The sequence below is a fragment of the Aphis gossypii genome, chromosome 3 (assembly GCF_020184175.1).
Source record: "Aphis gossypii isolate Hap1 chromosome 3, ASM2018417v2, whole genome shotgun sequence".
In the NCBI taxonomy this organism is placed as follows: Eukaryota; Metazoa; Arthropoda; class Insecta; order Hemiptera; family Aphididae; genus Aphis; species Aphis gossypii.
In genome coordinates, this window is record NC_065532.1 from 29602540 (window position 1) to 29614859 (window position 12320).

A 12320-nucleotide genomic window follows, 5' to 3' on the forward strand; every position below is an offset into this window, starting at 1 on the left:
AAGTGCACTAATCAAAATATTTATAAAACACCAGTAGGTATTCGTTTTTATAATTTAATTTAAAAAATATTAACTATAGAAACTTTACATTTTTTATTTTGACCTATATCGTCTTTATCATTATTTGCAAAAAACATTTTCAAATTATTTATACAACTTATCTATTCACATCATTCATATAGTAACATAGTATTATAGTATAATTTATAAATTAATATATTTTTACAATAAAATTCTAATTCAATATTTTGCGATGATTTAATTAAAATAATCAATTTTTCATGAGGATATTTTTTATCACGTCCAAATACTACAAGTTATTGAATATTTACATTTTTTATAAATTTTTAGAGTTAACATAAGACTTAAAAAAAAAATCACTTTAAACATAGAAAATAATTTACAAAAATGCATGTAATAATATTTGAAGTTAATACGCCATAATACATTTATGCATACCATTATTAAATGTTTTGATGATTTTAATATTCTCCTTTTGTTTTATGTGATTTATTTTCTACTAATTTATGTATGTATTTAATTATTTATAAATAAATTACAGAAAATATAATACAAATATGTATGTATTTATACATTTATATAATGTATTTATGATTATTTAAATAAATAAATAATTCATCGAATGTTATGTTTACATAAATAATGTTAAATTTTATTTTGTATGCATTTACTTTAACAACTGATTTGTTCCTTTTTATTTGTATTTTAGCTTACATATATATTATATACATTATTTTACTTAGCAAACATTTTATATAAATTATATGCAGTATTGAATACTTTAATAATAATATAAATATATGATATGATAAAGTGTGATTTATATTTCGAGGAAAATGTTTGCTAGTCTTATTTTAACACTTCATATGAATTTTAAGTTCCCTTTATGTGTATAGTGTGTATACTGGTTCATATTATTACTGTAAATTTTCAGTATCCCTAGTTTTTAAGTTGAGTATAAGCTAAAATGCTCCATTATTCTTTTTTAAATAATACAAACAAAAACGTATAGCACTATTGCATACATTACCATATTAAACAATCAAGATATCATCGTTATTGTTAGTCTCATTTTCATTTACAAACGTTAACAAATTATAATTACACAAGCAACATTCAAAATGTCTGATTCAATGAAATAATGATTTCTAAAACGTTCGCTCAAGTTATTTAAATATGCGATTTGCTTAAAAACGGCATAAGAAATTCCTTGTTTCAACTACATGTATTTGAGTAAAAATGTGATCCAAAGAACATCAGCCATACTCACGGCATTTAATGACGAACAATTTTATGGTTTATGACCTTCCATTTATATAACGGATGTAACACTTAAGCTAAAATGTTACATAACTTGTTAGATACACATATATTTTACTTTACTTAATATTTACAATAACACAAACGAAAAAAAAATCAATATCAAGCAAATTAAGAAGTGCGAATTTCTTATTTTGGAAAACACTGCAATATTATTATATATGTATCGCATGAATTGCGCTGATTATAAAAAAAATCTACCTGCACACTCGTATATTTAATATTAATAACATTTATCTACTTCAATTTTTAGAGTGTTTAGGGTAAATCGTGAATGAAATGAACTAAAACAGAAAGTGAATAGTAGTGTGTCGAAATCGGTTATGATACCACCACAAAAGTTTCAGAAGACAATATTTTGATTTAATAACTAGTACGTTGATATAACTACAATCACAGGTAACATTGATTCGATTGACAGCGGAATTTAGCGAGTATTTTATACAAGTGTACGTTTAGCATTTTAAATAAACAAATAAGAAACATTGTATCAAAACTAAAAATTTAATAATGAGTTTGTTTCATCTACTACAAATTAAGTTCATCCGAATGATAATTTTTATCTTTGAAATACACAATCGATTATCAACTATCGGTGATGTCCACCTATGCGATAAGAAAAAAGTGTAGCGAATATTGTGGCGGGCCGGAATCGAGAGGAGGCGCATGGTGTAAGGTGGTTGCTACGAAACATCGATAATTCCAGAGGCGCACACTGGATAAACTCTGTGGGACAACGCCGCCAGTGGCATCGTATCCGCCGCTTGATGTGGACCACCGTTTTTCCGCTTTCCATCCGTGTGATCATAACTGCTCTCGTATGCACGCGTGTAAAATAACTGTCAATAATTAATCATTCAAATTATAAACAATAGTCGATTTAACTGTATAATATACGTTTTTAATAAATAAACCACCGCCGTTTCCGTAGACGTACGTGTGTGAGAACAATTTCCGCCGTTAGATCTGTTATGCACGGAAAGTTACAATAATGTTCGGTTTTTTTTAATAATATTGTTATTTTTTTCTCACCGATCAATGAAAGAAACATGAACCATTTGGTGGACCCAAAAAGTGAGTTAATATATATATATATATTTTTTAGTAGCAACAACGCGTATTCCAATTGAAAATACTTTTATATTTTGCGTATTTTCTATTTTGAGTTGTCGTTAATATGATTTAATTCAAGACTGAGTTAATTCAAAATGTACAGATAATTATTTATTGTTGGCTTTATTATTTTAATATATATTATTTTTATAAAAAATAATTTTCAAATATTCTACTACTATAGGAAGTAATTTTTACAAAAATTACAAATTATAATAATTCAAATCTATATAATTTAATATTATAGGGTACCTATATTATAATAGTTATTTTAGGTATAATTACGTAGTATGTATAGCCTATATGAAATAATTGGTCTAGATACCTCTAAAAACCTCATTCTTTTTCTCAAAAATACACCTTACTTGGTAAAAAAAAATAAAATAATAATCAACTTCATTGTATACTAGTACATATGTAATATAAAATAAATGAAAATTTTTTTAAAATAATTTAATGTCACACATACACATGTTTAAACTAAATGCTTTAGTTTCTAGAGTTTTACAATATTAATAAATGCATTGAATAACAAAAATCTATTGAAAATAGAATTTAATCATTTTAAATTTAAATTAATTTTTTTTTTTTTTAATAACTATCATAAAAAAATATATGTAAGTATGCTATAGTTATAAGTATTGAAATATAGTAAATTTTTTAAACGCAAGATTCAAGGGAGGGGGTAGTTAATAACATTTAGGATAAATGTTGAATACAACAATGAAGGATGTCTTGTTTTTAATAGATCAGTATTGATGACTGCTGCATCAGCATATATATATCAATTAAACTGTTTTATTTTATTAGTTAGTGTTATAAAATATCTTAGAAAATATATACGAGTATAATGAAGTGGTTTTAAAATGTTATTGAAAGACAACAATTTTAATTGTACTCATCTTTGAAAAATTGGCAGAAGTTTGTGTTAAAAAAATTGTATTTACATTTTACATTGAATGCATTTTAATAATAAAATTTTAATTGCTAAAATAAAATAAAACCTTGATAAATATTGAATATGATATTTTATTCAGTATATTGATATTTATAATGTATTGTAATAGGTATGTTTCTAAAGTAATTGTATTCATTTTACCTTTTTTATTTTATGTATCGGATAAGTAAACATATTTGACACAAAATAATATTATTAATTATTTATTAATTTACCAATATGAATTTATTGTATCAACAAAAACGGTTTTTTTTTTTTTTTTATTAAACTTCATTTGTATTGGTATTTTATTAATAAACAAATTATGTTTTTGAAAGCATTATACATTATATACACTGAATTATCTGAAATTATATTGTAATGATTTATTTTGAGTATCTCTATAAAAAAAAAAAAATGAAATTGTAGTTTATTATCTATATGATGTATTCTATACCTAGAATATGTGAACATTAAAATATTCACTAGATGCAAAACTATAGAAAAATTAATAATGTTATCTCTATTGTTAATATTTTTTTTATAATTAACCACAATAGGTTCAGTAGGTAATTTTTATTTCGAACCTCGTATTATGAAAACACGCCGGCTTAAAATACACTAAACCTAAAACGAACACGAAAAAATCTTAAAATCCTTTCAGACACACATAAAAACCATTTGTTTCAACCCATTCCATTTAATAAATGGTTCCCTTGTTAGTGACCCGACGAATGTCCGTGTACGTGATGCTGGACAATCCCAACTCAGTATTTATTGTTAAATTCGTTCGTGATATAATTCGTTATACCAGTGAATTTTATTTCCTCTTGTTATCATCATTGAAAACAATCGAACCAAAATCCAATACTCGTATGTATACAGTCTGGACAATATATTTTAAAATTTGAGGATTTTCGTTCGTATTATATTAATTATACTTAATTGATTTGAATAGTACAATAATTTTTTTTTTTTAGTAAAATGTATATATTTCATGACCAATAATTAGTTACGTTCTTTATGTATTATTTACTATGTACTAGCAATGCAATAACAACTTATAAGATATTTATTAAAGGTTTATAAAACACTGTTATCAGTTATTTATATATTTAAAATTTTTAATTTATTAATTTTTTTTTTTAAATTTAATTTACAAATTTATTGTTGAGTTAATTAGAATACAATATGATGGAGATATTTTAATTCTAACTCAGCAGTATAAATAATTAAATAATTAAAAAAAAAAAAAATTGAATAATATTTAAAATTTCATTATGACAATTACTCCATCGATAAATTATGTATTGATTATTAATTGTGTATACAAATAGCATTATAATACTAGCTTAAACATCAATATCAATATTTGCAGTTATAATGCAGAACTAATTGTATATACTATGGTTTATGACACAATTAATACACAAATTATATGAATATAACATAATTTATAACAAATTTAATGAATTAAATGCTCATTAGTTTATTCATAAACTCAAATATTTTGATTTAAACATGACTTAAGTCGGCGACAGTGGTCCTCTAACCTTTATGATAAACATCTCATTATATTCAGTTGGCTCTTAATAAGGTTATATTGATTTCGTAATCCCTAATTTAACTCTAATTATTGAAACACTATAATATTTTAATAATGATGTTTAAGAAAATGTCATTAAAGTGATTATACGCTATAAATGATCTAAAGCAATTAATATCGTATAAAACATTATTTATAATAAAAATAAATCAATTTTATTTAAATATTCTAACACGGCGCTCTGGTTAGTCAATATTAGTACTGTAGTGTGTAGGTGACACGATTCAAGAAAAATATAAAAAATATTTTATTTAAGATTAAATGCAATATTTGCCAATATGAATTAATTTACGTCATCATATTTTTATTATAAATTATTAAATAAACATTTGATACAAATTTAAAAATGGATAGTATAAACCTATTTATTTTTGAGATTATTTTAAAAAAATATTAAAGAGCTCAAAAACGTTTATGTGAATAGTAAATAACTAATATTTTATAATTAGTTTCTAATTTAGCCATAAACATAATAATAATATACTATTAATTTATTTTTAGCAATACAATTATTAAAAATTTAATATTATATATAAAACTAGGAGTTAGTATAAGAATATTTGTTTGATTTTTTAAAAACATTTTTCGATAAAAGAAGAACGTCTTTCATTCGTTATAACAAAATATATTTTGCATATTAATTAAATTTATTAAATTTTATAGTTTTTAATATGTATCTTTTTATGTAATTTATAATTGTTATTAATACTCGGTTTTAGTTACAAAACAACCTTTTTATTTTTACATTAAGAGAAATAATATAATACAACTAACTTATTTATAACAATTATTTTGAAGTAAGAATAATTTTTAAAAAAGTATTATCAATTCAACATTTTAAATTAAAAGTTCAAAAATCGATTTGAAGATAATATAGTAGTAAGCTAATATTATAAGCAATTACTTTTTTTTTGCATTATCATAATTTTATAATGATAATACTATAGCGACACTTTTTTGATTGAGCATAATTTATTAACTTATAGTATTATTGTGTATAACATCAGATGTAACTTATTCTTTTATTAATTTATGTTTTGCATTCGTCATAATAATAATATGGTAACATATTATGCAAGTTACGTCGATTAATATTTTCTTAACTTATTTGAAGTAACTTAAATGAAAATGTAAATTTCATATTTCAATTAATATTAATTGTACAATTTAAAAAAATAATAAACGATACATAGTGCATATTCGTATTAAATTTCATAAATATTTCAACAAATATTATAAATTCCCAATTTATATTTTAATATTAAATAGTATATTGGTAAAGCATGATGGATAAATATATTCAGTTCTACACGTATATTCCAGTCATCTTGTTTAGCTTTATGAGTCATTTCGAAGCAGCTAAAATTACGGTATTTTATTTAGCCAACATTTATGGGTATTAGCGTTATACGATCGGCTACTATAATAATTATGATAATAGTCTTTCCATTTTTAAAAAAATAAATTCCACAGAAATATACTCTAAGTTAATTATTTATGGATGGGTATAATATTCATTAAATCAGTCTTATTTTTATATAGTAGCGTTGTAAAAAAATCCATTATCTTGCTGTTATATGTATCAACGCAGATTAAAAAAAAAAAATCGTCTTTTATATATATAATATATTATTACAGAGTATCTTTTAAAAATAAGACTCATTTTATTGAAAAGTTCTAACGTTTTTTTTAGAAAATTAGATTTTAAGAGTATGTGTTGTGGATTTCACTAGTAAAATATGCTAAATAGTTAATACCTATCATTAAACTAATATCTCGCTATCAAAATTATACTACTTACTAATAGTTATGACTCGAAGTCTATCGCCACAGAATACAATTGACTGTCATTATTTGATCCATTCGTGGAAAACTCATTTTTGTATCGATTAACAAACATTTATTTATTGAGTTCACTCACTTCAGTAGTTCTAAGAACGATGTCATCTGCATAAGCTAGTGATTGAACCTTTTGATCACGTAACCAAAACCTTGTGGAACTTTGTTTTCAAAGCCATTTATCACTTTGCGCAAAACAAGGTTAAATAATATTGGCGGAAAGCCATATCCTTGTCTCAATCTCAATCTTAAACTCATCTGTAACACCACCAACAACATTCGTCTTAAGAATAGTATTCTGCTGTCACTGTACCAATATTACTAGAAATATAATTATTATACAAACTTTTCATTATGTACCTATTCGATTTAAAAAGTTCGGAAGTTTTGTTAACCAAAACAAATAAACTAAATATGTACCTTATATTTGAATCACAAAGGGCATTACGAATATGTATCATTAAGTATTTTATAACATCTATATATTATTTAATGAGAATCATATTATTGTATAGGTAGGTTTTATCTGAATTATTTCCTCGATACCCTTAAAAATAAATATTTTCAAAATTACATTTTGATTAGATGAATTAATGCAAATTGTTGATTTATTTTAAATAAAATTAGCATTATTTAATTTAATAATAATTGTGTAAACTAAAAATGAATAAAAAAAATCTAAAATACTAAAATGTATAAAATAAAAATATATTCTATCTCCTTATTTAAAAATTAATTGCAGATTAATTGTTCTCTTTGATCACAATTAATCAATTACTATATGTAAATCAAACCACGATTTTTGTTATGCTATAGCTATATTTTATGTATGATATATAGTCTTGTGGATACAAAGTCAATTGATGTCAATTGGTTTTGAATTTCTATACAATTTTTAAGCATACGTCACGCATACTATACACCACAGAAATACGTATAAAACGTTCTAAACTCATTAACCAACGGTGGTTAAACTTACAAAACAACTTTCCAATCATTCAAATCCAATAATTTGGAAGATTTGTAACCAAATAAAATTCCAAAAATCATTGAGGAACGTTCATCAATAGTTAGTATTGTTTATTATTTTGGTTTTCTAGGAATACCTAATCAATAATAATATTAATATATTACCAGATATATTATAACAAATGTAAATAAATCGATTATTTTCAGTCAGTTTATAATAAAGTGTATTGAAACGCATTACATTTTTTACTATAAGGCATTCATTACGTTTGCTTCAAAGAATGATAGCTTGTTTTTGGCTTTTTGGGTAGAAAAAAAAATCCATTTATAAACTTTTACTTATGCTCAGTCCGTTTCATTCTGCCAAAATATAACAACAACCTCTGAAACCTAAACAATGAAAACGATATTTATTAGTATATCGGTGAAAACATATTCAAATCAGTACCGATATCAGATCAATACTGTTCAATTTGCATGGACAAAGTTAAGAATGGTCTTATTTTTATGTACATTACCTGGGTCCTGTGAACCTCATTGACGACCCTGGGAAGTATTATTTCATAGCCCAACCCAAGATATTGCTTTACCTACATCAATATTTTAGCCCACTGTATTTCCGCCCATTTTACATTCGACTGTGTATACAGTACAGCAATGACATGTCAGCATCATCCGGATTTCGAATAAACAATTTACAGTTTTAACAAGAAACTACCTGTAAAGTTTTACATATCTATGTGGTTTTTTTTCACAATTGCCTTGTGCGTTGCCCAAAGTCATACATAAATAAAACTGGGTTTGTTTTATACGACATAGACAACATTTTAACGGCTTAATATTATTTAAGTACATATTTCAAACAAATTTATATTAATCAATCTTATAGAAAAACAAAATATACATTATTAAATTATATTTAGAACTTAAGGTGAATACTTTTAATTTTTAAACCGCGAGAAAGTAAGCTATTGCATTTAGAACGATAGGTTTTTTTTTCTTAGAAACATTTTGCTGAAACAAGAAAGTATTATGCTACCTTTTGTATTGATATGTTATCCCGTTCATTAAGTACATTTCATACAGCTTATTTTAGTTTTTGTATTTGTTTTTGATTGTCTAGAAAAAAAACTACTGTAAATCATAAAAAAAAGATTTTTAATTATTTATTTATATTAATTGATTATTTAATCATAATCAAGTGGTGGTTAATTGTTGGTTTTAATACTAGAAATTCAAGTAAAATAACACTAAAAACAAGTTATATACAATGATTTTTTTTAATTATATTTAATATAATATGTATTTTATTACTCAAATATATTTTTGTTAAAGATTCTTTGGTATTTTATACAAGCTTAACTTTTATAATCATTCAATATTTTAGAAGTTTTGAATATATTGTTTTAAATTTTAAAGCTATACATTTTATATTTATTTTAACATTATGTTATATTATTACTTATTTATTTTAGTTTGGTAAAATACGAGTATATGGTCTATTATTATATGAGTATAGTATAATGCAATGTATTATAGCAGTATATTATATTATATTATAGGACTTAAAAAATGTTATAGTTAACACAATGTACATTATTATTTTATTGTTTTTAAAGATTTATTTTTGAACAGTAGCTAAAATGGCGTTGATGCCGTTCTATATATTTAACTATGTTTTATAAGCTGAACGGTATAATGTATTAATTTATTAAAAAAAACGTTTCCAATATAGTAAACAATATAATATATATATGTGTGTATGTGTGTGTGTGTATTCAAATATATTATATTCTATTATATATAATTTATTTTTACTTTTCGACTAAAATAAAAACTAGTATAGATATTAGTTTAAAAATTAAAGTACCGATGATTTTTCTATGGTTTATTATGTTTATTGCTTAAATATTTGATAAATAACTTAAATATAATTAATTAAGTTGAATGAAACATTTATGTGAATCATGAATGAATGGCTATAGAAATTGTATTTATCTTCTTATTGATAATGCTTAATGAACAAATTAATTTATAATTAACTAGTATTCTATATTTAACCGATGATTTGCTAAAAAAAATAAAATATTTTTTATTAGGTTATTTTTAACGATCTATTTAACAAATATATTATAAACTATTATATCTAGGTATCCACGGTAATACATCTTTTAAATGTGTAATATCACTATTTGCTGTTTTTATATTTAAAGTCTTATATTTTAAATAGAGTAATAATAAGTATCAATAGTACTACTTAGTATAAAATTCAGTTAAAAATTTTATGACTAAAATTATATAATATATTTTATTAAAATTAATTCATTATATAATAACTATTTCAATTTATAAATACTAAACTAAATATTTAATTATTATTTTCTCTTAGAATATTTTGCGTTAATATTCACGGGTAATATGGAAATTCCTGGAAATTGTTAGACAATATGAATATTTATTTAAACATTTTCTATATTGATCAAAAATTGAAATATAATGAAAAAAAAATAATAACCAATTTATAAGAATTTATGAGAATATTGATGTATTATATTCTTGAATATTATAAATAAATATGTAACAAACATTTTTGCAAATAAATTATGATGTTAAGTCATTCAAAAGTTAAAAAAAAATTTAAACTATAATTTACGTTAAATTTAAAATTATAATTTAAGTATGTATTACAGGTACCTAACCTATGTTAAGTTTATGTTTGATAATAGATAGTGGTCACCTGTGTTTTTATTCACTATCGAATATAAACTACGATAATATAGATTATTATGAATGCACTCGATAATAATTCTCATACATCTCTAGTTTTATGATCTTGACATTTCTAAATTTCCATAATATAAATGCAGTGGAGTTTTGATAACTTAAATCTCAAGGGGGATAAAAATAAATTCAACTGATGTATTTTTCAAGTTATATTATACATATACCTCAAATATAACTTATACACACTTCAAGGGGCAAGAATAAAATTTGAGTTATTAAAGTTTTTGAGTTATCGAGGTTCGTATTATGAATCGACAATAACTGTGACTAGTTTGTTATCGTTACCTACATGGCTACATATTGTAGCTAATACTTATATAATCATGTATTACTGAAAAAAAAAAATCATCGAGTAGTTATTAGCTCACGCACAGAGTACCTCGTAGATTACGCTAAAAGCTGGTGATACTATTATTATAATAAATCATTATGTATTATAAAAAATATAATATAAAAATAATCTATGTTGAAATAAATAATAATAAAAAATAAATTTATTCTTTATTTTAATATTTAAATTAATATTAATATACTACTTATAAAATCAGATACTATTTAGTTATTAGTCGTATCTTTTAAACAAAACTAGATGTATAACTTTATAATATTAACATTTCCATTAAACCTTGCTTATTAATAAAATGCAAATTTCATAATATGTGTTAATTTTCTTATTTTCCAACTACATTGGCAAATTTTACACATTGTTCGAGAATTTGATAAAATGCTTAGTTTTCTACTTTTCCTATAATGCATCATAAAGTATACGTAACATTAATCAAATAATCAAAAAAAAAGGTATTAATTTGTTGAAGATTTAATAAATTTAACCTAAGTTTATAAATTAGCCCTTTTTCACTCATATTAACAAGTATTTATTTCGGAGAGTGTAAAAACTAAAACATATAAGCATTTTACCAAGTATGTAGTAAAAGTTTATTTTATCTTGTCATCATTATAAAAATTATATATTTATTTTTAGAAAACTACCATTTTATGAGTCATTAAACTAGATTTGAAAGAATACGTTAATTTATTTCATTCAATGGTTAATCAAGATTCAAAGAAATTAAAGACCCCGAGTTAATAAAATCAATACTGTGAAGAAGTATTTGTACGTGAGCTTTTCAAATTACTTTTATAATGAACCCAATAAATTACCTTTCGCTCATAATTCACTTTATTATTATGATGACGAAGAAAAACGAAATTATAATCTTAATTTAAACAAAGTCAAATAGAATTTATGTTATTTTGATATATCTGGGTGGGACGGAAACAAAACAATAATATGTCATGATGCCGGGCCACCAAAATGTTTATTGCACACGTCAAACCACTGCTTAACGATTGACTTATGTATTAGGTGTATATTAGATATGTAAGCAATTCCAAAAAGATGGACAGATTCACTTAGAAAATCCAGGAAATGCTTGTGTGTGATGAATGTGTAGATGTGCTTAAAAACTAATACAAGTGAATAATAGGTAACTCTAATAAATAAATAAGTGTTAAATATTAACGAATTTCGTGTAATAAGGTGTAAAAAATGAATTAAGGTCCTTTCGCCCCCCCCCCAAAAAAAAAAAAAAAAAAATGATTGGTAAATCATAAGTGTGCTATGCTACTGTATTAAGCATAATAATAATTTGAATAATTCACACAGATGTATAAAAAAACATTTAAATAACTAAGAATAATAAATGAATAACTCAGTGCAATAAATAATAA

The 12320-nt window shown here is 23.1% G+C and overlaps 1 protein-coding gene across 1 annotated transcript in view; it reads left to right on the forward strand.

Moving 5' to 3' along the window:
* Nucleotides 1–1995: 1995 nt before the first annotated feature.
* The window catches only part of LOC114118952 (5-hydroxytryptamine receptor 2A), a 127751-nt gene continuing 117426 nt past the window's right edge, over nucleotides 1996–12320 (forward strand). Inside the window, exon 1 of the mRNA XM_050203571.1 lies at nucleotides 1996–2415. The gene's annotated coding sequence lies outside the window, so the exon portion shown is untranslated. The remainder of the gene's footprint in view (nucleotides 2416–12320) is intronic.